This window comes from Erpetoichthys calabaricus, chromosome 6, assembly GCF_900747795.2.
Source record: "Erpetoichthys calabaricus chromosome 6, fErpCal1.3, whole genome shotgun sequence".
NCBI lineage: Eukaryota > Metazoa > Chordata > Cladistia > Polypteriformes > Polypteridae > Erpetoichthys > Erpetoichthys calabaricus.
The window spans coordinates 74,670,541-74,695,498 of record NC_041399.2 but is presented as its reverse complement, the minus strand read 5'-3'; the positions used below and the strand labels follow the sequence as shown (position 1 = coordinate 74,695,498).

The following is a 24,958-nucleotide window of genomic DNA, read 5'->3' as shown; positions in this document are numbered from 1 at the left end:
TCTCGGAGTAGAACACACACAAAATAAGATCTTATCGTTCTACGAGTAGAACAGGATATTTTTAAGATCTATCACTGGTTCTGACCTTGTATGTGGTAAGTAGAGCAGGCTACAAGAATGTTTTTTTATAAGTTTTTCTAAATACAAGCTTTATCATTATATTATGTGTAAAATAAAAGAAGGCAAATCACACTATCCTCTTGTCAGATTGGCATCAGTATAGTAGGTGCCTTGATTTTTTTGTTTAGTGTTCCACCATCACAGCATTAGAGCCCTGGGTTAAATCCTAGCTCAGGCACTCTCCATATGGAGTTTGCTCATTCTCCTCGTGTCTTTGTGGGTGTTTGCTGTGGTTATGACAGTCTACTCCCATTTGAATGACCTGTAGGTTTGCTTGATTGGCAATTCTATATTAGCTTGATCTTAGTGTATGTGTGAGTATATGATGTGTTCCCGCTGTGCTCCTGATACCTCTGGAAGATGTGGGTTTTTAAAATGGATGCATGAATGAAATCAGCGTATAAATCTTTGTGTTTATACCCGTTTTAATTCATTTTTCATCTTTGAATTTAATATCCGCTGACATGACCAGACAGAGTATCAGAACTTGCTAGTCTACTAGGTGGTATTTCAAGGTACTATGGCACCATGTGTCTTAAGCTCTTATGGTGATCTAAATGTGAATGTCTGTACTGCTGGTGGAGATTATTCTTTATAGGGTTGAATGGTAAGAAGGATATTCAATCAAAGCCTGTTTCACAGGAAACTTTTCACAACATTCAATAAGTAACAAGTTTTGTGAGTGAGGAGTATGATCTACTGTTAGCTTTGATTTGTGAAGATGCTTTGCTAAGGGCTTCATTGTTAAGAGTTGATTTCTGCCTTGTCCCCAGTGATATCAGGAATGAATCTGATGCCATGAATCCTTAATTTTGATTTAGAATGAATGAAAAGGTGTTATGTCAAGAATTTAAATCAAATTGTAGTAATATGTGGTATTGTTTTCTACAAAATGAATTTGGTAGAGAGCCGAGTTTGTGTGCCTGAACTTGTACTCTTAAGAAATTCATTTATAGAAGTGTGAAAAGCTTTTAATCTTTTTAAAGAAGGCTTTGACCTTGTTGCCAGGCTAAGAAAAATAGATTTGCCCAAGACAGTGGATAGCTATAACCAGGACTGTTCAAGGCAATACTCTCCTCTGTTATAACATGTCACTTGGATGGGCACAGAATGAGATTAGCAAGACACAGCATGTTTGCTTCTGAGTCCTTAAGTCCTTGTGAAGTAAATTCAATAAAAAACACAGTGTAAATTTTTACACTTTTGCAAAGTTTAATTACATTTAATAATCAGGGGTCCAGGAAAATCTAGCTCTTAAGACCTGTCTAAAGAGGAAATTCATTGCAGACTAATAGCAGCTCTGGCTATCTAAAATTGCAGACGTTTCAAAATGCACTGCTAGGTGCCTCCTGGAAACAGTCTTTTCACTTTAATGCAGATTTCTGCTGTAATGGGAGCCTCTGGCTCTTGTGACAGAGATGGATGGTAATGTTATTTTCATCCTAGCACTCACTAGACTGTATTAGCAGTGATTCCTTTTCTATGCGCAGGGATTTTTTTTTCAGCTGTGCCAGTGAATGTGTGGTAAAGCTCCTTTTAGGCAAGCATGAATTAAAGGAAAAATAAATACACACTCATTGAATCTTTTTCAGCTACACCAGTATTGAACATTTGTTTTTGCATAATGTGTATCTTTGATAGAAATGTGTTTTTGGCAAATTTAGCTAACATAATGTATTTAAACTGTATGAATTAACATTAAAATAAATCCTAGTATGATTCTGCGGTCTCGGTCTTAAAAAGGCTTTGCCAGTCATGTCCTATCAGACATCCTACATCACTAATTTCTCTGGACTGGGATTATGAAATCAGGACCGCAAAGCACTACAGAGGGTTATAAAGTCGGCTCAGAATATTAAGAGTGAACAGCTCATTTCTTCTTAGGACTTATGAAGCACATGCTGTCTTAGAAAGGAAAATAACATTAGTAAAGGCCACTGCTACCCTGTGTAGTCCCTTTTCTGTGCAACACTGTTATCAACTGCACTTCTAGACTCTAAGACAATTTAGAATATCCTAAGGTCGCTCAACAGCCACTCATACTCCTCTGACATTGTATTTAATGTACAGTGTATTATTCATTATCTGGTTTTTATTATCCTGCTGGAAGTTGTATGTCGGAGACATGTAAGGAAGAATCTAATTTTTCTGACTACAAATGACATTAAACTTGAACCAAACTGTAATTTTGTACTCAGTCTCTGCTGTAACAAATATTCTATTTGAAAGAATGCCATTGTTGTTAAGTGGTGCAGCTTGAACTGTAGGGTGTTGGTTAATTGGTTAATTCAACAAGTTTCTAGACCTGTATCATCAGTACATTGAGGTTCTGAGGCAGGAGTCTGGAACCAAACACATACAGAATGCCAGCCTGCTGCAGGGTTCACTCACAAAACATACATTTGGCAATCAACCTGATTGTGTAGGTTTCCTCCATTCACAGGCTGGCAGGAGCCAGGCCCCTCCATTCACACAGCTCATCTCCCCAACTTAAATCCTTAACAAAACACATTTTTATATCTGTATATTGAATTTCTGTGTGTCTGTTAGAGCACCATTTGAAAGCCACTCTAAAACTTTGCAGTTATATCTAGTAAAGACAAACATAGAACTACATAGATCCTTAGACTGATAAAATTTTTAATTTTGTATATAAAAATATCTAGAAGAAAATAAAAACTGAAACCACCTTCCTAAAAGTTGCCATTATCTGCGGAATTAATAGCATTATTAATAGCAAAATTTTATTTTAAATTGCCCTTAATTGTCTTTCGCACAAGAAAAGTAAAACTTGAAAAGAGAGTCATGAAAAGGCCTTCATTAAAAATTACATAAATGAAAAAAGAAAATATCAAATAAAATACAGAACTTTCTTACTGAAAAAATAAGAGAAAAAAATTAACCTATTTGTTGCAACAAGGAAGGCTTGAATGGCATTTTGAATTGCACTTCATTGCTTTTTTGCATTAGCAGGAGTATTTTATACTTTGCCGGTTTGTCTTTTGACATTGCATAGAATGTCTAGGAACTGCGGTGGGCAGGCACCCTGTCCACGGTTTGTTCCTGCCTTGTGCCCTGCATTGGCTGGGATTGGCTTCAGCAGACCCCCGTGACCCTTTAGTTAGATATAGTGGGTTGGACAACGGATGGATGGATGGATGCCTAGGAAAAGTGTGAAATATTAACCGTTTCATCATTTTCGGCATTCTATATTTTGCCTAAGTATTCTATACAATGTCTGCCTTTCATACATTGCCGGTAACATATATATTTAGAACTGAATTTCTGTCTGTCTGTCTGTTCGAGTATCATGTGAAAGCCACAGCACCCATTTTTACAAAACTTTGTAGTTATTTCCTGTATAGTGTAACTTTGGATGTAAATATCTAGAAAAAATAAAAACCTCAGACAAACTCACTAAAAGCTGGCATTTTTGCTGGACCTTTGCACCTTTTAACCTCAGTAACCCCAGAACATAACAGGATTGTTACTTTAAAAGAATTAGATTGTATAATTGACAATTGTATATGAAAACACCACCAATTTCAGATGGCTATGTTGACAACATAATTATTGAGAATTTTAAAATATTTAAACTTGTTGAAAAACAATGAAATTTTTATGTTTGCTCTGCAATAATTCAGTAATGGTTGATTGTATCAAAAGTCCGTTCCCTCTCTTCTATATGCTCCTTTTATGATGAAGATATCATATTTAATTTTTATCTAGGGCAAATAAATTTTCAATGTGTGATGAGATCCGTGCTTGAGCTGGGGTGACAAAAGTGTTTTGTGATGGTGGAAGTGAGAGGGGGTGGACACTTCATGGGGATTCACCAAGAGAAGGGAGTGTGTGCTGCTCAACCCTCGGTTGTCTCTCAATGATTGAGTTATACGTTACAACTGAGGTGCATTCTACACCAGGCATGTCAAACTCACTACCATTGGTGGGCCGCTTCGACTGCCATACGTGTGTCAGCGGGCCGTACTGTAACAAATACTATTATACTATTATACAAAGTTACTGTAGCTTTCTTTCCAATACTGAAAACTTTAAAAAATGTAACACTTAAAGTTTAAAGTTTAAAGAAAAGCAATTTATTTCCATGCAGTCTCCATACAACAGTGTAGAATTAGAGTCTTAACCTCTTAGCTAGGTCCTTATTATATTACTAGGCTCACCCTCCTTTTAAGGCGACCGACTTTTATCCTCAATTTGTGTGCACTCCATGTGTACATCAGGCATGTAAATGTAGGGAATGAGAACATCAAAGTGCACATTCATAACATCTCCCAGAAACCTAAGTTTTTTTAATCCCCTGGAGTGCCTGTCCAAACTTGGAGTGTAGGACTCCATAATATTATACTTGAAACTCATAGGGGAACAACTCTCCCGCTGCCATTAGCTCAGAAATGGTACCATAAGTTTGAGACTTTGACATTTCAGTGAGATACTGAAGCTCATTTGTATAAGAGATTCCTGACGGCATCATTGTAAATGGCTGAAACCTTGACCAATTACTTAAAACATGTCGTACAATGTCAGCCTGAATCTGTACTGCTAAAGACGCCGTTTCATGCACTAAATAAGCTATAGATGAGAATAAGCAAGCACCATCTCCCCTGATATTTACTACGCGGTGAGGCATTTGTACTCCATCAACATTAATTATTTCCAGAGACATAATTTTGTCTATTTTTCCAACGCATCGCACACAAAAGCAAGGGAACGATGAGAGCACCAGAACTCTGCTCACATCGCGTCGCTTCGTACCGCAAGTAGTAAGTCTGTGATAAGCGGAATACCGCTACGCTTTGCACTCACGGGACGGAAGGACAATCCCGACCGCTTTTATATAGTGTCTTGATGATTGATATTCATTATATTATATTAATTGCTTATATAGGAGCCTTACAGTGTGAGATTTATTTCTTTTGTCCCGACACTTGGCATCTCTTGTTAGTAACCAGTTCGTCAATATCAGGCTTGAAATCTTGTGCAGCTGCAACTTTAATGAGGGATGAAAGGTGCTCGACGGTAAGTCTTGAGTGATGTGGGGTTTTGGTAGCTTTCATTAACAAAAACAATTAATGCCAACTTACGGATCTGCACATACGAGGGTGGCAGGTAAGCATACAAGCCTGGCACACCAACTTCGTTGTATTTTGTCTTCAGAATAGAATCTGACTGCACTTCAGTCAATTCCATTTGGATATTCTCAGGCGCATTCTCAACATTGTAAGAGAACAGCGCAATGCCCTGTTTGTGTGAACTGAAATCACGAAAATGCTCACTGAATTCATTGCTCAGTAATTCAAGTTGGAAAATAAATCCTCCAAAAATCTAATTTTACTTTACTAAGTTTACTTCAAAGTTTATATTGTAAAATAAGCCGAAATGAAAAAAGCCACCTGACCTACAATAATTTTACAAACTCAAAATCACAAAAATATGTTAATAAACAACTCACCAACTTCTCGCGTCCACTTCAGATCTTCAGCTGTAGTCTGCACTAACTGTTCGTTACAATACTAGCACAACATTACATGAAACTAGAGCAAAAAAAAAACGTGAAAATATGCGGGCTATTACTACTCGTGATGGTCAGTTCTGCCCAGTGGCCAGTCTCAGCAGCCCAGTCAGTAGTGTAGCCTTAGCAGGGGCGGCTGTAGGCTCGTGGCAGCCCTGGGCAGAGAAAGAATCGGTGGCCCCTTCGCCTGGCAATGTCAATACGGTATCTTATGCACGGCAGATGGCCACATCCGTTGCGGACACTGCATAGCCGCCTCATGCTCATGACACGCTTCTATATACGCGTGTTCTTAACTTGAAAACCAAGTGGCGGCCCATGATATTCTCATTATGGCAAAACATTCTAATACTACATATAGCTTACTGCTCCGACTCTAGCGACATTTGTAAATACAGCGTACTAATTAACAAGAAACATAATGTTTTTCGGCCACATTGCCGTCAGCTGTGTCGTTATTTTCTCTTTCTGTTTTTTATTCAATATATATTGGCGTGGCGGCCCCTGGGATTTGGCGGCACTGTGCAGGTGCACAGTTTGCACATGCCTAAGGCCACCCCTGCTGCAGCCTAGCACTTCAGTTGTGACGCTGCGGCTCATTAACTTTGGTCAAGGTTCGTGGCAATATAGCAGATGACGTTTCTGGTACCGTAATGCCATGGGAAAACGCGCTTTTGTCAGAAGGCAGAAGTAAGAAAAGTCAATAAGTAACACTGAAGATGCAGAATGATTCAATCACAAACGATAGTAATCATTTTGTACAAGTTCAGTGCTAACTAGGATCTGTCATGCGGGCCACACAGATTTCTGTTGCGGGCCGCATGCGGCCCAGGGGCCGCGTGTTTGACATGCCTGTTCTACACACTCTGACATTTCAGTATTATTACTGATCTATTGAGATAATTATTACTACATTTCTATGAATTGCTTCTTTTTCTCTAAATCTTGCGCTTCATTTCACAGTAAAATTTTATAAGGGTTTAATAAGTTCAGAAGCACTAGATGCTAAATAATACTATAAAAAATGACATGTCTTTCTACTGTGATGAGGAGGTCATAAGTGTCAGATTTATATTTTACATAAGTAGCATACATTTCATCACTGTTCAGGGTGAAGACCGGTAGAACAGCTATTATGTACATGTTTTTATGTCTATTTTACATAATAAAAATGAACTGATTAAAAATTACTGTTGAGTGAAAAATGTAAAATGTGCCAGTTTTCCTCAACATTACTGTACTGTGATTTTGACGTCATGACTGCTGCAGAGATTCAGTTTCTGAAGTGAATGGTTTAACTTCCCCCTTTGTGTATGTGCATTTCAACCAAGAAATATAAAGTGGCACACCAGGTTTGTAGAAGTTTTTCTTTATCTAAGCTGAAATATTAGGCTGTGTTTTTTGCTAGCCTTATTAGTTGCATGCAGTTTTAAGATACATTTCAGAAGAGTCATTCTTGATGTTTTTTATGCCTATGCTTACATTTGGGCAGGTTTTGTAGATATGTGAACCTGCAACCTTGAGTCCTATAAAATTTCTGTCTTCTTCAGTCTGTTGCACATGCAGTCACAGCCATAGTTGTTATAAACTGAAAATACTTCAACTTCCACAAACTAGACCTGAGCAAGACACAATGCTAATGTGCCCGCACCCTGTCCAGAAAAACGTAGCATTGTAAAGAAGCAGAAGGATCCCTAGCTGTGGATTTAAGTGTAATAGAAGAACAGCACTTACTTGTTCAAAAACAAGCACTTAGGGGGCTCTCCTCCTCCTCCATGATCTCCCATGCCTGGCACGTTGTTATTGAGGAATCTCGGGCAGGATTTAGTCATGGATCAGTTCACAGGGTTAGCAAGCAAAAGAAAGGGAGAGGGCTGTTAACTAGGATGCCATGTAAGCAGGGAGAGACTTTAAATTTCAATGGACAGTGAATACAGAAGTGGCGAACGTGGTTGCATTAGAGATTGTGGAATAAAGTTGACTTTGTGACCCCTAGGTCTATTTAGGATTAAGAGTTTTGATATACTTTCTATATTAAAATGTAGCATCCATCTTAGAAGTTTAAAAAGGTTAATAAATGTCAGAAACCTGTTCAGGCATATCAGGAAACCAGGTAAAGTGAGCAAAAAAGACAAGAATCTACCAGATACAGGTTGATGTAATACACCAAATGTATCATTTTGAGATCAGCAGATATCCTGTAAACATTAAACATGGCCATTTGTCACATACACTGAGATTTCAAGGGTAATATCTAAACTAAGAGATATTAAAGAACAAGGATATAATGGAGAGAGACTTTTATTTAGGTTGGTTGTGCTCTATGCTGAACGCCTCATGTCTTTTAACCAATCAGAGTATCAAATATACACATTGATTGACACTGTATGTAAATTTAATAGTTTATAAAAAGAAACATCTATCCCTTGTTTCTGCGATCATTCTCATCGTGTTGTAACAGACGGCTGTAAAGAATTCTCCCTCCTCAGCTTGGTGCCACAGATGGACAAGCTTGTCTCCTGCCTGGTTACTGACTCAAAGGTTTTATCAGGTTTGTCCTGGTAGAGGATATGTTTTGGCTATTTAATTAAGATGATGATTTCTACCACGAGAGACTAGAGGAGATTCTCATAGGAGGAGCAGCGTGAGACAGAATGGTGATGTTGGAACTTAGCTGAAAATGGAGATTCAGCCCTGTATATCAAAGAGTCCTTCCAAGGACCAAAAAACCTCCAAAGTTGTCTTAAAGCTAGTCATTTCTTCCATCATCCATAGGTTGTTGCAATGCTGTGGGTTTTATTAGATTTGTAATTGCACATTATCCCCACTAGAAACCCAATGCTCCACTGCTAAATTTGTTGTGGTGCCAACCCTGCTTTCACCGTCCAAAAAAGTGTACATTTTTGCACAAAAGTGCAACTCCGCACAGAAAGTCAGATTCAGAATTCAAATTTAGATCCAAGTACATTGTACTGTAAAACAGCAAAACTACACAAAGTGCCACCATGCTGACGTTGTTCAAAAGCTTAATTTTTAAATACTGCAGACTGCTAATCCAGATTCTTAAATTGATTAGCATTCTCTTTATAGACTTTTTTCTTGACCATGCAGACACCATCAGGTTAAGGTTTTGGTACTCATCAGTCCATCCATTTCCTAAACTTTTTTGTCTTTAGTTAAGGATTGCAGTTTCTTCAGGCATCAGGCAGTGAAAAAAATCAACCCACTTGTAGTAAAGAAGTCAATGTAGACCGTATCCACTCAGAAGCACTGCAGCAGGACAATTTAGAATTGCCAACTGAGGTGACATGTCTTAGGTTGTGGGAGGAAAATCACTTGGTGACTGGGTAAGCAGATAAGCTCCGCATCGAGAACAACTGATCCTTGGAGGTATGAGGAAGCAAAGCAAACCATATCTTACACACAAGTTTTATAAGTCCAGGTTTTATACCCTTGCCCTAATCTGTGCCTCACCATGGTTTTATTGTGGAGGTCTCAATGGAGCTCCTTGGAATTCATAGGCTTAGTTTTTTCCTGATAAATTGTGGGACCTTATATACATATTTGTGTGCCGTTCTGAACTATGTCCAATTAATTCAGTTTGACATAGGTGGATTAAAGTTAAGTTCTAGACACATCACAAGGACAAAAATTAGCATAAGCCACCTTAATTCAGGCTGCTTGTAAGAAATGTAACAATTTACTTCATGTGGTAGAAGTACATAATAAACAAAGATAGTTGTATCAGCTATCTACAATATTAAAATGTGTATTTCAATTTAAATGTGTAAAGTCTACATTTTCTTGATTGTAATAGAAATTTGTCAATATTTACTCTCTGACAGAGGTCCATAGAGAACTAGATCCCAAGTAAAAGATTAAGAACCACTGACATTGAAATAGTCATGATACCCCACATGCTGATGTTTGAAAATTGTCATTCTAACGTTCTTGGAGTAGCTGTTAGAGGGGCTAGGACCACCAGTAAAAAATTTTATATCATAAATGGTATCACATTCATGATCAGAAACCTCAAAATAGCATAAAATGTTTCTATATTATCAATCCCAATTTTTAAAAGCTTTGTGTAAAGGTGTTACTTTGACCACTTGTATCCTAAAAAGCGCTGAACCCCTGATATCCTCATCATTTTTGCTGAAGACACTGATCGGTTTATTTTTTATCATAAGACTGTAATTTCCGGTGCAAAATATTGTGCAAAAGTGACCTGAAAAGGAGGGCGTTTTATGTCTAGAGACCCAAAAATAGGAGGTAAACCAAATAGGTGTAACACCTTGCACAACTAGACACCATGACACGTTGAATGGTAAATCATATGTGGGGGCTTTCTTGTACCGATGAGTCTGGAGGTGCCACAAAAAAAAAGTGATTTGACACGCTCATAAATCATTTTTATGAACACAATTAAAGCAAACAGGATGTACCGGACTACAACTTTGAGTGTCAGAACAAATAGTTTGAATACTTGCATAAATGAGGGAATCCAGTTTATGATTTTTAATAAATCTAGTAACATTTCCAGAAACATGTTTTCACTTTTGTCATTATGGGTTATTGGGTGTAGCTTTATTGCCAGCAATGACAAATTTATCCTAATTTACTCCACAATAAAGTGTCCTGAATATTTTTTGAATCCACTGTACATTCGTTTGCATCTCCAAAACTGGCCCAGTTTGTAGCAATGGGAATATGTTCAGGAGTGTGACCTGTAAGGGACTAGAACTCCACCAAAGACTGATCCAGGCCATGAGTCTGATGGAGCAGTGACAGGTTCTGTCTCCCCTGTGGCCATGAACTGGAATAAGTGAATAAAAAAATAGACAACCAGATGGCAGGTACAGATAGAAAAGATATAAGCTTAGCCATCAAAACACATAGAGTGGAATTGATGGAACATTTCACGTTTTATGCTTCATTTTGAAAAAAAATCAAAAAGGAAGAAACAAATCAGTAAACGCTCTTTGTATATTCATAAATTTGTCCAGTAGTGACCTCTTAGTGGGATGACTTCAGTGCAGCGAATCACAGTTTGACATTTTAAATGTAATATATTTAAAAGGTCGTCATTATTTATGTGCCATGTGCTTCTATAAATTGGGTGAGACCTGCTATGTCTGTCATATTATTGGAGTCACTAATCTACTTAACTTTTTACTCTGACTAATTTGTAGTGCATATATATATATATATATATACAGTATATATATGTGTGGGTGTCAGTTGATGAATGGATGCAGAAGGGCCATTCAAGTTCTGCATGCATAAAAAGTGTGTTAATTACCTGGGCTCTAGTTACTGTTCATGGTAGGGTATAAAACCCTTATCGAGGGGTAAGTTGGTAGCACATGTTAATAAGCTGCTCCTTTGTCCTTCTCATGGTGTGTTGCGTCTTCAGCCTGTAGTTTGGATGGGGAACTCTCAAAACCGGCATGAATGATAGGCATTTTGACATTGTATAATTTACATTTCAAATTCATTTTGTCTGTTAGCTGAAAGCCACACAGCATCTTTCTCCTAATCTACACAGTGCCTCAATTTAAATGTGTTAGCCACAATAGAGTGGTGTGAAAAACTATTTGCCCCCTTCCTGATTTCTTATTCTTTTGCATGTTTGTCACACAAAATGTTTCTGATCATCAAACACATTTAACCATTAGTCAAATATAACACAAGTAAACACAAAATGCAGTTTGTAAATGGTGGTTTTTATTATTTAGGGAGAAAAAAAAATCCAAACCTACATGGCCCTGTGTGAAAAAGTAATTGCCCCCTGAACCTAATAACTGGTTGGGCCACCCTTAGCAGCAATAACTGCAATCAAGCGTTTGCGATAACTTGCAATGAGTCTTTTACAGCGCTCTGGAGGAATTTTGGCCCACTCATCTTTGCAAAATTGTTGTAATTCAGCTTTATTTGAGGGTTTTCTAGCATGAACCGCCTTTTTAAGGTCATGCCATAGCATCTCAATTGGATTCAGGTCAGGACTTTGACTAGGCCACTCCAAAGTCTTCATTTTGTTTTTCTTCAGCCATTCAGAGGTGGATTTGCTGGTGTGTTTTGGGTCATTGTCCTGTTGCAGCACCCAAGATCGCTTCAGCTTGAGCTGACGAACAGATGGCCGGACATTCTCCTTCAGGATTTTTTGGTAGACAGTAGAATTCATGGTTCCATCTATCACAGCAAGCCTTCCAGGTCCTGAAGCAGCAAAACAACCCCAGACCATCACACTACCACCACCATATTTTACTGTTGGTATGATGTTCTTTTTCTGAAATGCTGTGTTCCTTTTACGCCAGATGTAACGGGACATTTGCCTTCCAAAAAGTTCAACTTTTGACTCATCAGTCCACAAGGTATTTTCCCAAAAGTCTTGGCAATTATTGAGATGTTTCTTAGCAAAATTGAGACGAGCCCTAATGTTGTTTTTGCTTAACAGTGGTTTGCGTCTTGGAAATCTGCCATGCAGGCCGTGTTTGCCCAGTCTCTTTCTTATGGTGGAGTCGTGAACACTGACCTTAATTGAGGCAAGTGAGGCCTGCAGTTCTTTAGACGTTGTCCTGGGGTCTTTTGTGACCTCTCGGATGAGTCGTCTCTGCGCTCTTGGGGTAATTTTGGTCGGCCGGCCACTCCTGGGAAGGTTCACCACTGTTCCATGTTTTTGCCATTTGTGGATAATGGCTCTCACTGTGGTTCGCTGGAGTCCCAAAGCTTTAGAAATGGCTTTATAACCTTTACCAGACTGATAGATCTCAATTACTTCTGTTCTCATTTGTTCCTGAATTTCTTTGGATCTTGGCATGATGTCTAGCTTTTGAGGTGCTTTTGGTCTACTTCTCTGTGTCAGGCAGCTCCTATTTAAGTGATTTCTTGATTGAAACAGGTGTGGCAGTAATCAGGCCTGGGGGTGGCTACGGAAATTGAACTCAGGTCTGATACACCACAGTTAGGTTATTTTTTAACAAGGGGGCAATTACTTTTTCACACAGGGCCATGTAGGTTTGGATTTTTTTTCTCCCTAAATAATAAAAACCATCATTTAAAAACTGCATTTTGTGTTTACTTGTGTTATATTTGACTAATGGTTAAATGTGTTTGATGATCAGAAACATTTTGTGTGACAAACATGCAAAAGAATAAGAAATCAGGAAGGGGGCAAATAGTTTTTCACAGTATATTTATTTGATTTTACGAAAACTAATGTTTAAAACTTACTGACTTTTCAGAAATCAGTATGCATCCTATCACACAAGACGTCGTGAATGTCTCATCAGCTCAAAATGAATTTGAACATGATTCATATAGTACAAAACATTATCAAACTACCCTTCTCCTTAATAAAGCTACACCCTGTTGTGTGCATTGAAGTGATTTTAACAGTTTAGGTGAGGTTCAGTTTTAAGAGGCTCAATGATGGCTCTGCCCTTACACTGAAAGAGAGCCATAGTTTCCATCTGTGCAACTGGAACATTCCTTTAGCTTGACAAACTAATTTTGTTCCTGTTTTACAGTAGAGCTGAAAGTGTAAGGCTTTGGATTTGAGCCATTGAGGGCAATGATCCGTGTCAGATGTCACACAGACTCCTTAGAGATTGTTCCCATATGATAAAGGACATGATTCAGTCTTTTTGAAGATTGGGCTATTTTCACAGGGGGTGGCCTGCAGGACCTGCTTTTCAAGTTCACTGCTCCACCTGCTTCTTGCTTGCTGTTTGGCTTTAAAAGAATTTGTGTAGTAGGTGACTATGAGGGGAATGGTGTTTGGGTTAGAATTAGCATCAGAGTAGGAAAGCCCCTAGGAGCTTGTCTAAAACTGGTGCTTGGCAGAGATCATTTTAGGTCACAGAGTGCAATGTTGCCACCGCCAGTCTCTGTATGCTCTGCTGTGACATACAGTCAGCAATTATAGCCATTTTTGAATGTAGTTTTATTAGCTCTGATTTCTGAAACACCATGCATATTGATTATGTGGGCTTGTATTTATACAGGAGTGGGATCTCGGAGTATCCCTTATGTATATTTGCTAGTTTCAAATTTGTGCAAGGCTCCGGCTCTCCATTTTTTAAAGGAAAAAAAAAATCACTATTCACTTTGCTGCTCATCCATTTTGGGACTAAGTCCAATTAGGGTTGAAAGGGTCCAGTGGCAATCCAGGCAGTGTTAGGGCAAAAGGAAGAAACCAGTCACAGACTGGGCACCACTCATTAACAGGGAACAATCTCACACATACTCAACACTCACTCATGCACCTTAGCCTACTGCTTGCTCAACTTGGGTTTGTTATGTCTTTGAGTTGCTGGAAAACCGGCATACCCTAAGTAACACCCATATAGTCTTGTGGAGAATGTGCAGGCTCTACATAGCCAGTGGCCAGGATGAAATTTGAAATGTGAAGCAGCAGCAATAGCCATTACCCCACCATGTCACCCCAATTACGTGTTTTAAGAGCACCAGTACACTTTGGATGTGGCTCAGTGATATGTTTTTGGTTTCTCACGTTTCTACATTTTTAGAATGCAGCAACAAGGGGGATATGAAGTACTGTAGTAATTATAGGGGCATAAAATTGATGAGCCACAGCATGAAGTTATGGGAAAGAGTAGTGGAAGCAAGGTTAAGAAGTGAGGTGATGATTAGTGAGCAGCAGTATGGTTTCATGCCAAGAAAGAGCACCACAGATGCAATGTTTGCTCTGATGGTATTGATGGAGAAGTATAGAGAAGGCCAGAAGGAGCTGCATTGCGTCTTTGTGGACCTGGAGAAAGCATATGACAGGGTGTCTCGAGAGGAGTTGTGGTATTGTATGAGGAAGTCGGGAGTGGCAGAGAAGTATGTAAGAGTTGTACAGGATATGTACGAGGGAAGTGTTTTTTATTGTATTTTATTTATTTATTTATTTATTCTTTATTTCGCCTTATACTATTTCTTGTATTAGGAATTTGTTAGTTTTCGCATACCCCTTGGGGTCAGAGCATAGGGTCAGTCTTTGTACAGCGCCCCTGGAGCAATTACAGGTTAAGGGTCTTGCTCAAGGGCCCAGCAGAGTAGGATCTCTTTTGGCAGTGACAGGGATTCGAACCGGCAACCACCTGGATACCAGCACAGATCCTTAGCCTCAGAGCCACCACTCTGCCCCAAATGGTGATGGACAGGTTGGCATACGAGATTAGACAGGAGTCCCCGTGGACTATGATATTTGCTGATGACATTGTGATCTGTAGCGATAGCAGGGAGCAGGTTGAGGAGACCCTGGAGAGGTGGAGATATGCTCCACAGAGAGAGAGTTATAAAGATCAGTAGGAACAAGACAGAATACATGTGTGTAAATGAGAATGAGGTCAGTGGAATGGTGAGGATGCAGGGAGTAGAGTTGGCGAAGGTAGATGAGTTTAAATACTTGGGATCAACAGTATAGAGTAATGGGGATTGTGGAAGAAAGGTAAAAAAGGGAGTGCAGGCAGGGTGGAATGGGTGGAGAAGAGTGTCAGGAGTGATTTGTGACAGACGGATATCAGCAAAAGTGAAAGGGAAGGTTGTTAGGACGGTAGTGAGACCAGCTATGTTATATGGGTTGGAGACGGTGGCACTGACCAGAAAGCAGGAGACAGAGCTGGAGGTAGCACAGTTAAAGATGCTAAGATTTGCATTGGGTGTGACGAGAATGGATTGGATTAGAAATGAGTACATTAGAGGGTCAGCTCAAGTTGGACGGTTGGGAGACAAAGTCAGAGAGGCAAGATGGCGTTGGTTTGGACATGTGCAGAGGAGAGATGCTGAGTATATTGGGAGAAGGATGCTAAAGATAGAGCTGCCAGGCAATAGAAAAAAGAGGAAGACCTAAGAGAAGGTTTATGGATGTAGTGAGAGAGGACATGCAGGTGATGGGTATAACAGAACAAGATGCAGAGGACAGAAAGTTATGGAAGAAGATGATCTGCTGTGGGGACCCCTAACGGGAGTAGCCGGAAGAAGAAGAAGATGACATAACATACCACACAATGAGGATGACTTTTGTGGAGAGCGATCAGCTTCAGTCTCTGTATGTCTACCAAAGCAAAAAAAGTGCCAGCCAATCAACCATGCCAGTTTTGATTAGGGTCAATAATAACAACAATAGTGCTATTATGTTTAATAGAGCTTGGGTTTTAATATACCTTTTAAAGGTTGTGGTTAAAAATGATAGTGTGTAACCGACTGTTTCCTGCTTTCCTTCTGCATTGTGTGTCATGTGGGTTGAAAGAAAAGACTGACCACAGTCAACTGGCTCCAATTCTTCATTCTTACACAAGCAAATAAGACAGGTGTGTCTCACAGCGAATCAATTTCTCTCTCTCTTTTTTCCTCCTACTGAAATAAAAAAAAATCCAAAAAAAATATTTCACATTAAGATATCACAGTATTAAAATGAGGAAACATGGAAAACTTAAGCTATGCAATTTCAATATGCCACAGATGTCATGAAGCAAAAGCCATGTGAACGGACCTTCCAAATGCTGTAATAAGTTTAGGTATAAAATAACTACACATACATCAAACAAACTGCTACAGATAGTAACATTATGTCTTTCATTTATATAAAAAAATACTGTTAAGTAAATCAAAATTATAAAGAGTCAAGAGAGGGAGCTTGGAAAGCTTGTCTTACCCCTTCTGCGCTCACACCATGTCTGGCACACTCACTGAAGGAGCAGACATGCACATTTCTGAGGTGCGACACCTATTAATGCCCCACAACAACACACGGATGAACATTATAAATTAACTGTATTAATGCAGAGCACTAATTTTGGGAAAGTTCACTAACTATATAAATAAAAAATAATTTAAACACTTGGCTGCACATGCACTGCTATGGGTTAGTGAGCATTTCAGTTACAATTTAGAACCCATCTGTCTAAATAATAAATTATGTCATCATATTTTTTTATTATAAACCTTATTTTCTTCAACCACATTTGTTGCACCTCCTTCAGTATTTTCTTTAAAATAAAAAGTGACATTAAATAATGGTATTATTTCATAACTTAAATGTTGATAGAATCAACATTTTTGAGCAACAGTCTGATACAAGGGAACCATGTCAGTGTATTTATGATGCATGTGCAGGCAGTGGGTTACAATACTGTATACAAGCTACACTGAGGAAAGTCTACAGAGAAGGGGGTCTCGGTGCCCACGCCATACCCCTTTTGTGTTGAGGGCTGCAGGGAGCCAGACAACACCCAGAGGCCTCTTTTTGAGGAGATCGTTCCTCCCCCAAACTATGCGACTCTTTAATTCCATCCGGGGGGGGGGGGGGTAAACGTTAACATTTAACATTATACATAGTTATTGTCTGTTTTTCACCTGCATTATTATCATTCTTTAATTTAATATTATTTATTGTATCAGTATGCTGCTGCTGAAGAATGTGAATTTCCCATTGGGATTAATAAAGTATCTATCTATCTATCTATCTATCTATCTATCTATCTATCTATCTATCTATCTATCTATCTATCTATCTATCTATCTATCTATCTATCTATCTATCTATCTATCTATCTATCTATCTATCTATCTATCTATCTATCTATCTATCTATCTATCTATCTATCTATCTATCTATCTATCTATCTATCTAAATGTTATGCTTCAGAAAGAATGCAATTGAATAATTTTATTAACAGAATTAAATGAATACCCCATCCAAACATTTATATATTTTTTTATATGTTACTTACCACACATAGTTTGTAGCAGCCGGAGAACACCAACCATTTAAAGGAAAAACAAATTAATTCAGAGGACTGTATCTTTAAAACATACTGCATATAAAATGAATGGAAAAGCAAGTTAGTGGCGGGAAAGAAAACCTGCAGCCATGGTAGCCCTTCAAGATCGGAGTTGAACACCCCTCATGTAGACAAAAGATGACTGGACTTTAAACTTGAAGTTTGCTGTTTGAAATTTAACCTATTATTTTCTATATACTGTATATGACACTGAACAAGACACCTGGCCTGCCTGCTGTTACATCTATTAAAAAAAACAAAAAAAACACGTATTCTATAGCAGTCTGAAACAGAGCAGGGGTGGGGGGGTGTTTGAAGGTTTCCCCTTGGTGTATCATAGCCAGCACAATCACCAGGGTCCTCATGCATAACGCCGTGCATAGAATTCACACTAAAACATGGCGTACGGACAAAAGCGGAAATGTTCGTACGCATAAAAAAAATCCAGATGCATAAATTTGTGCGTTTGCCAACTTCCACGTTCTTCCGCTCTATAAATCCCGGTCAGCGTGAAAAGTAACGCATGTGCATGCGCCTGCTGTCACTCCCCAAACTCCTCCCAGAATTACGCTTCTTTGAATATACAAATCAATATAAATAGCCCTTAAGTTCTGCGTTCTGTGAAATGGCAATGGCAAAAGCACGGGGGGAAATGAAAGAATTTCAGCAAATACCAATTGGAGGCAAGGAAAAACGTACTATTTGTTGGTTTAAACAGTGGTATAAACAACAAAAGGAAGTTGATCGAGTGACATAGAGTGTTGGAAAAACTCGAAAGCTCAAGTTCACAAAGTCGCCCAGTGCCCGAAATAAAAAAGAAGTCAGACATCAAAGTCACTGTGAAAAGGCGAGTCGTAGCCCACCGTCTGAGTGTCATATGAAAGCTTATTAGAGTACAGAGAAAAGAAAAAAAAATAGGGACACAGTGAGGAAAAAAGTTCAAAATGTCAACTTTAATCTCGAAATTTCCACTTTAATCACGTACTTTATATTGTCATTAAAGTAGAACATCATAAGCTTCATCTTAAAATCATTTAATTTACAAGTTTCTCAAATCCCATCATAACTAAAGTAGCACATTAAATGCTTTGTTTTGTATTTGTTCTTCTGTGTGCTCTATGTGTGTGAATCACTACGTTCTTCTTAAACAGGCTTTCTCTTCCTCCGACAGGACACAGAATCCATTACATTCACGATATTACAGCTCTCTGAATAATTTAAATACTAAGATGTATACTTGATATCATTTTCATGATGATAGGAGTTAAAGCAAGTTATTAAACATGGGAACACGGTGGCGCAGTGACTGTTCATGCCTCATGCAAGATGCTTGCTGCGCCGTGTGTGACCTTCGATGAAATAATTTATTGCAGCAATACTGTCTCTTTCAAACGTACTAACCCCCAATTCCTGTCCTTCCTTTTCTTTCTCCAAATACCCAATCGCCCCACAATCAGCTCTGTAATAGGTGTTAAGCCATCTGTAAGCTGAGAACACCAATTCTTCAAAGCTTTTAAGGAACATTGAAATATCTTCGTAGTACATATTTAATTGATCTATCCATCTATCCTTCCAGTGTTGCGCCAGCCCCAGCAAGAATACAGCACGAGGCAGGAACAATCCGTGAACTGAGCGCCAGCTCCTTGCTAGTGCTGCGACACCGTGTCCTCACATGTTTAATTATTAAAAATATAGATTATTTAAATGATGTTAACATTTTATCTGTATAATATAATAAACATATTTTGCTGCATTTCATCTTAAAAATAATATCATCATCATATGTAAATACACACTTTATAAAGTGGCTCAGGTTGTGCAATATTATAACCTTATCGCAATTTTACAGTGAGGTAATTGTACTTATAAGTACAAACAGTTCTACAAGGAGCACTTGATGGACTGATTGAGTGCGTTTATAGTTCTTGGGATGAAACTGTTTCTGAACCGCGAGGTCAGTACAGGAAATGCTCTGAAGTGTTTTTCGCATGAGAGCAGTTCAATTAGGCAGCATGGCTGAGGCAGCGTGTGCCTGATACCATATACCAATAATTCTCTTTCTGATCAGCTGCTGTAGAGCTGTGATTCCCCACTCAGATACAGTGATATAAATACTCTGAGTGGTGCAGTGAGAGTAATATGGAAAAAGATGATCTGCTGTGGCAACCCCTAATGGGAGCAGCTGAAAGAAGAAGAAGAAGGTGCAGTGAGAGTAACAACGCTAAAGCAGCTATGGTATTTGGAATAGTTTGGCCATTCCGTGGACCATTACATTGTTACAGGTTAATTACAATCAGATGCCTTAAACTAATAAACAATATACGGTTAATTTCAGTGTATATGATAAAGACGCGTCAGGGATGTGGATCTAAAAAAGAAAGGGTAACCACGCAGGAACAGTAGCACTGCTTGGACGCTGGGTGCCACCAGTTTGAAAAACCGAGCGGAGAACTTGCGTACGCCAGGGTTTGAGCTACCGTGAAAATGTGCGTGGCTCTATGATAAGTTTAGGTGTTATACATCACGATTTAAGCGTGGAAACGGGAGTACGCAACATTTATGTGCGTACGCACCATTTATACATGAGGCACCAGAGCATTGGATGAATCGAGCGCAAGTGTTAATGCTTTAGCTCCTTGGTGAATCTGGTGTGATCATCAGATAATTTTTTGTTCTTATTTTGGTATGGTGCTGCCATTTTGTGTCGACTTATTCTTGGCCATGTTGTTTACAGTTGCTATATCTGTTGCCACTCACATGACATGGAAGTCGCACAATTTATTATGTCATCTTTCCTACTTATACAGTATAAGATGACATCATATAACTTCTGGCATCGAAGCCTTTGGATTTACAACAAAAATTAATATCTTTTACAATGTTTGTTAGGGACAAATGAAACAAGTTGCAGCTTTGATGTCTTGATTGATCCATGTTTTTCTGTAGAATACAATTTTGTCTGCCTCCTCTATCTCCTGCGTATTTTTACTTTCTTTCACCCTGCCCCAAATCTACTGGATACATTCCTTTTCGAAAGTTGATCATAGCAATTATTATATTTGAAGTCTGTGCTTGCATAGTATAATCGTAGTTTTTGTCCGGAATACAACTTTTTATATGAACCATTTTTGTATTTACCGATTCCCCAAATGTTCAGTTTAATAAAAAGGTTAGAAACTAAACTGTTTTTGGGTAATATTAATCAAGTGAGATATTCCAGATGACCTCCATCTGAGTCCTTTGGAAATGTAAGTATCGAGTGTGTTTACTGAGCAGTAAAATAGATAATTTTTCAGGTGAGAGACTGTCAATTGAACTATTCTTACTTAAATGTTTGATGAGCCATGAAATCAACTCATCAGTCAGCCCTTTTTTTCTAACTTTGCAGTAGCCAGGATGTAATAAGAGAGCTTAGTTTTCCTCTTTGCCGAAGACTTCAACTTCAAAAAATTGAGATGGAGTGTGGCATCTGCCAATCACACTTCTCTTCTGTCATGCACCTCCAATTCCCACTTTTCTAAAGTCAACAGAAAATCAACAGAGAAAAACAGTTGTGTTTCTGTTCAGTTTTTATATGCATGAATTTAGTCCTAAGCAATTTATGGCTTTTTTATAACACCAGTGGCTCAACATTTGTCATATTGAGGAGCTCACAAGTTTCTTCTTTGTGCCTGAATCAGCCATCTATCTTTGTGCATTCAGGAGTCTGAATACCGAGGTTAAAGTGACCTCTGCATAAGCACTTTATTCACAAAATCATCATTAATTTTTCACAGCTAAACTGCTATTTAAGGGTGAGAAGCATATCGGGTTTGTTATTTCTTTCAAATGTATGCCTTAGCCAAACTGTGGCACAGGGATTGATTCTGCTACCTTTTTTTAACTGGATGCTACAGACATTTTCTTGGCAGCTTAGAAGAGTTCAGTAACATGAGTACCTTGAAAACCTTTTGGCTTTTTTAACCAGAATAGACATCCAGTTTCTTGCAAGGTCAAGTTCCAGTTTCTTCCTAGAATTGCTGTCCTTAATTACAGATCGCACAATCTGTATCCGTCACCGTATAAGAGGAGAGTCCAGTCTGAGGGTAGTCAGAAAAGCAAATTGCAAGGGCATCAGGGCCACTTCAGCTCATGTCTGAAAGTAATCACTGACACATTTTTAATGAAGTATTCTGCTGAAAGCAGTGTGTGGCTCACTAGCTAAGACTAGCTAAGTATACTTTGCAGTGTAAAGTTGAGGGATCAGTCATCATCTCACTGGATGACTGTAACTTAATCTGCATTTAATCCATGTCTTATATCTGTAAACATCTTTCCTATAGCTCCGCACTTTTAAAGTGTCCTGGGATTGAGTTTTCTGTAGTGCCACATAAAAAATGAAGGGTGACTATTTGTTAAAAAGTGTGAGTTTGCATAGTAAATTGAAGTGTGTCCTTTTCCAGATAATTGTGCATCTCTGTAGTTTTTAATATTAATATTTTACTCTTCGCGCTTAGGGTGTTGCAGGGAAACAGGAAATTTTAGAACTAGGTATTGGCTACCCTGAGGCATTGACAGTTGTTTGGGACCAATGCGACCTCGTTTAGAACCCCTTGCCATTAGTTATAATGGAACAGTGGAGTGGTGTGCGATGAGCATTCACTGTGAAAGCCTTTTATAAGAATGGTGATCGTGTAACTGCTGCGCAAAGGGAATTTCAGCGTCATTATCAGTTATGCGATTACAACAAGGATGCGTAATTTTGAAGAAACGGGTTCAGCCTTAAAAAAGAAATCCCCAGGTGGAGCCACTTTACATACTGTCCACCAATCGATGGCAGCTATTCCACAATTGTTTGGAAGGTGTGTCATTTCACACAACAGTGACATTCCATGGCCTCCGAGATCCCCAGATGTCCCGGTTTGTGATTTTTTTTTTTCTGTGGAGACATCTTAAAAGCCAAGTATACCACACACGTCCTGCAACCATTGCTGAACTATAAAGGTGAATTGAAGAGGAAATTGCTGGCATTCTTCTTGATATGTTATGGCAGACCGCAGTACCTATGAGGTCAGTTTTCTAATGCCCCAACATCACGAAACGCCCTCAACGTCAGTCATGTAACACCCATCGCATTAGACTGTGGTTAACATTAGAGCCTCGTTACACTATGGTTAAGAATAGGATTGTGGGAGGGTTATCTGACTCAAAGGGCATTTCATGACTGGCGACGTGGGCATTACCTGACCTATGTCATAGGTATTGCAGGCTGCAGTTAGACCCTTCTCAATTTCCACAACAGGTTGTCAGAATTTGTATGGAGAAATGGACAACACCTTCATGATGTTTTCTTCAAAACGTAAAATGAATGTTGATTACCATCATTAATTGCATATCCTGTATGATACATTTTCATCCTTAAATGTATTTTCTAAATATGTTTATTCATGCATTGAATGTCAATTGAAAATTTCCCGTTTCCCTGCGCCACCCTGTATATAATGTTTTTGTTTCTAATAAAGCTGTCGCTTAATGAGCAGTGTGTACGCCTTGTAAAAAATAAGACAGACAGCTGCGTCTCAGAGTTGGGGTCCCAGATGGTAACACTGTTTAACTGCCAAGAAGGCAAGGGTGTCCATACCAAAAATTGTAATGTGTACAGAAATAGTGTCTTGCTGTTCCATGTTAGTGATTTACCTTACTTGGATGTGATCTGACAAAATAACAAAATCTTCGGGTCAGTGCTGTCTTTCATCTTGAGTGACCAGAAGGAGTGAAGATGATGTATCCTTGCTGGCTGCTTGATTTTCTGCACTGAAGAAAGGAATAGCACATTTGTGACTAACCTCGTCCTTTCTCTCTTTGCCAACCCCATGCCTTCTCATCAGTCCCCATAAAACATTTAACCATGCTTGCATGAGTGAAATTCTCCAAATATTCCTGAATGGTGCTTATTAGTTCCTGGTATGTTGAAATACTTAATAATATTTAAAGTAGTTAAGTAATACTCCACCCAATAAATGTGCATTTTTTCTGTTATTTACCCATGTTGTTTCTATTGATAGTTGAGAAAAGTTTTCACCAAATGTTTTTGTGAAGAATAGAGATAATAATGTATCAGCTACAATGGTCAGGATTTGAACCCAGGACTCTGCAACTGTAAAATTAACAGTCCTGTGCCATGCCACCATCAAGGGTGGGCTTGCACAGCTGGAATATTTTTCCTAGTTTTTAAATGATTTTTCTTGCTTAATATGGATTTAGGTTCTTCTGTAACTTATGGGAGAGATTGACATATCTGCAAGAGCAGTTTATTTTGTTCAGACTGTTGTTAAATTTGGATTACTAATAAAACATTTTGCAGAGTAGAATAATAGCTACTGTACTCTTCTAAACTATCAATTATTTAAAAAAAATTGTTGTCAAACTAATAAAAGTACATTTTGTCCTGTTTGGTTGCCATGTCAATTATAAAAAACACAGCTCATAGATGCTTCTGAGTCACCCATTGCATGTTTTTTTTATTTACTTTTTTTATTGTTAATCTTTAAATCTGAAATTGAAACCTGCCTGAATTGTCAGAAGACAGAATTAATATTGCTAGGCCTTCTCTACCAGATGTGCAAGATGGACGTCCTCTGCTTGTGCATTGATGGTAATAAGATTAGACTATTGCCGGAGATTAAAAGCCTTGGGATTGCTTTTGATCCCTGATTCTCTTTGGAATTTGTCATTTGCTGCGTTGTGAGGATGCCTTACTGTTTCATATGCAAGTAATGCTGTCTGTGACCCCATGCCTTTCGTTATCTGGGGCAGAGAAGCTATTTCTGCTTTCTATTCCCTGTCAGACTGCAGTTCAGTCATGTGTGGCAGTTATTTTATGTGCTTTATAGTCTGCATTATTTATTTTACAAAATTAAGAAAAGAAGCAGGTTACATAGTGAACTTTTAACATTCCTAAATCAAATGCTTCATGTTGGCCAAGAATGGAAGCAGATTGATTTTTTTATTTTTTCGAATTAAAATAAGCAAATCAAGCAGTGCTCTAAGGAGACGTAACTCTGATTTCATGATCTGTCACTCAGCATTTAGAGTTAAAGTTTACTTCTGAGTTACTGCAGTCCTCTGTGACTTGAGTTAGGGCAGCTTTTGAAATATGGATGATGCCAGAATGTAAAATGACTGTGCACATTTAAACATTGGCGCTGCTGTTAATGGTGGAGGGAGGGACCTGTCCAAAATGTACACTTAAGAGGACTAACTTGATCCATACAGACAGTGTGGGAAAACTTTTCATTTGGTGCTCTTGAACACCAACATGACAAATTCTGAGTGGTTGGAAAAAACATAGATCACTGCTGTCCTAAAAAGTACTGCCATGGCAAATAAAGGTTTGTGAAAGGCCATCCCTCGTGGTGACTCGGAAGATGTGGTGTTTTAAGTCAAAAGATGATCTAAAGACACAATAAATGTAGACTTGCCACAGGCATTGTATAGAGTTATAGGGAAGGTCTTTACAGAGGTGTTTCATCCTTAT

At 38.6% G+C, this 24,958-nt stretch overlaps 1 protein-coding gene across 6 annotated transcripts in view; it reads left to right on the top strand.

Moving 5' to 3' along the window:
• The window catches only part of LOC114653411 (microtubule cross-linking factor 1), a 236,441-nt gene that overhangs the window by 127,494 nt on the left and 83,989 nt on the right, over positions 1-24,958 (top strand). The window lies entirely within an intron of this gene.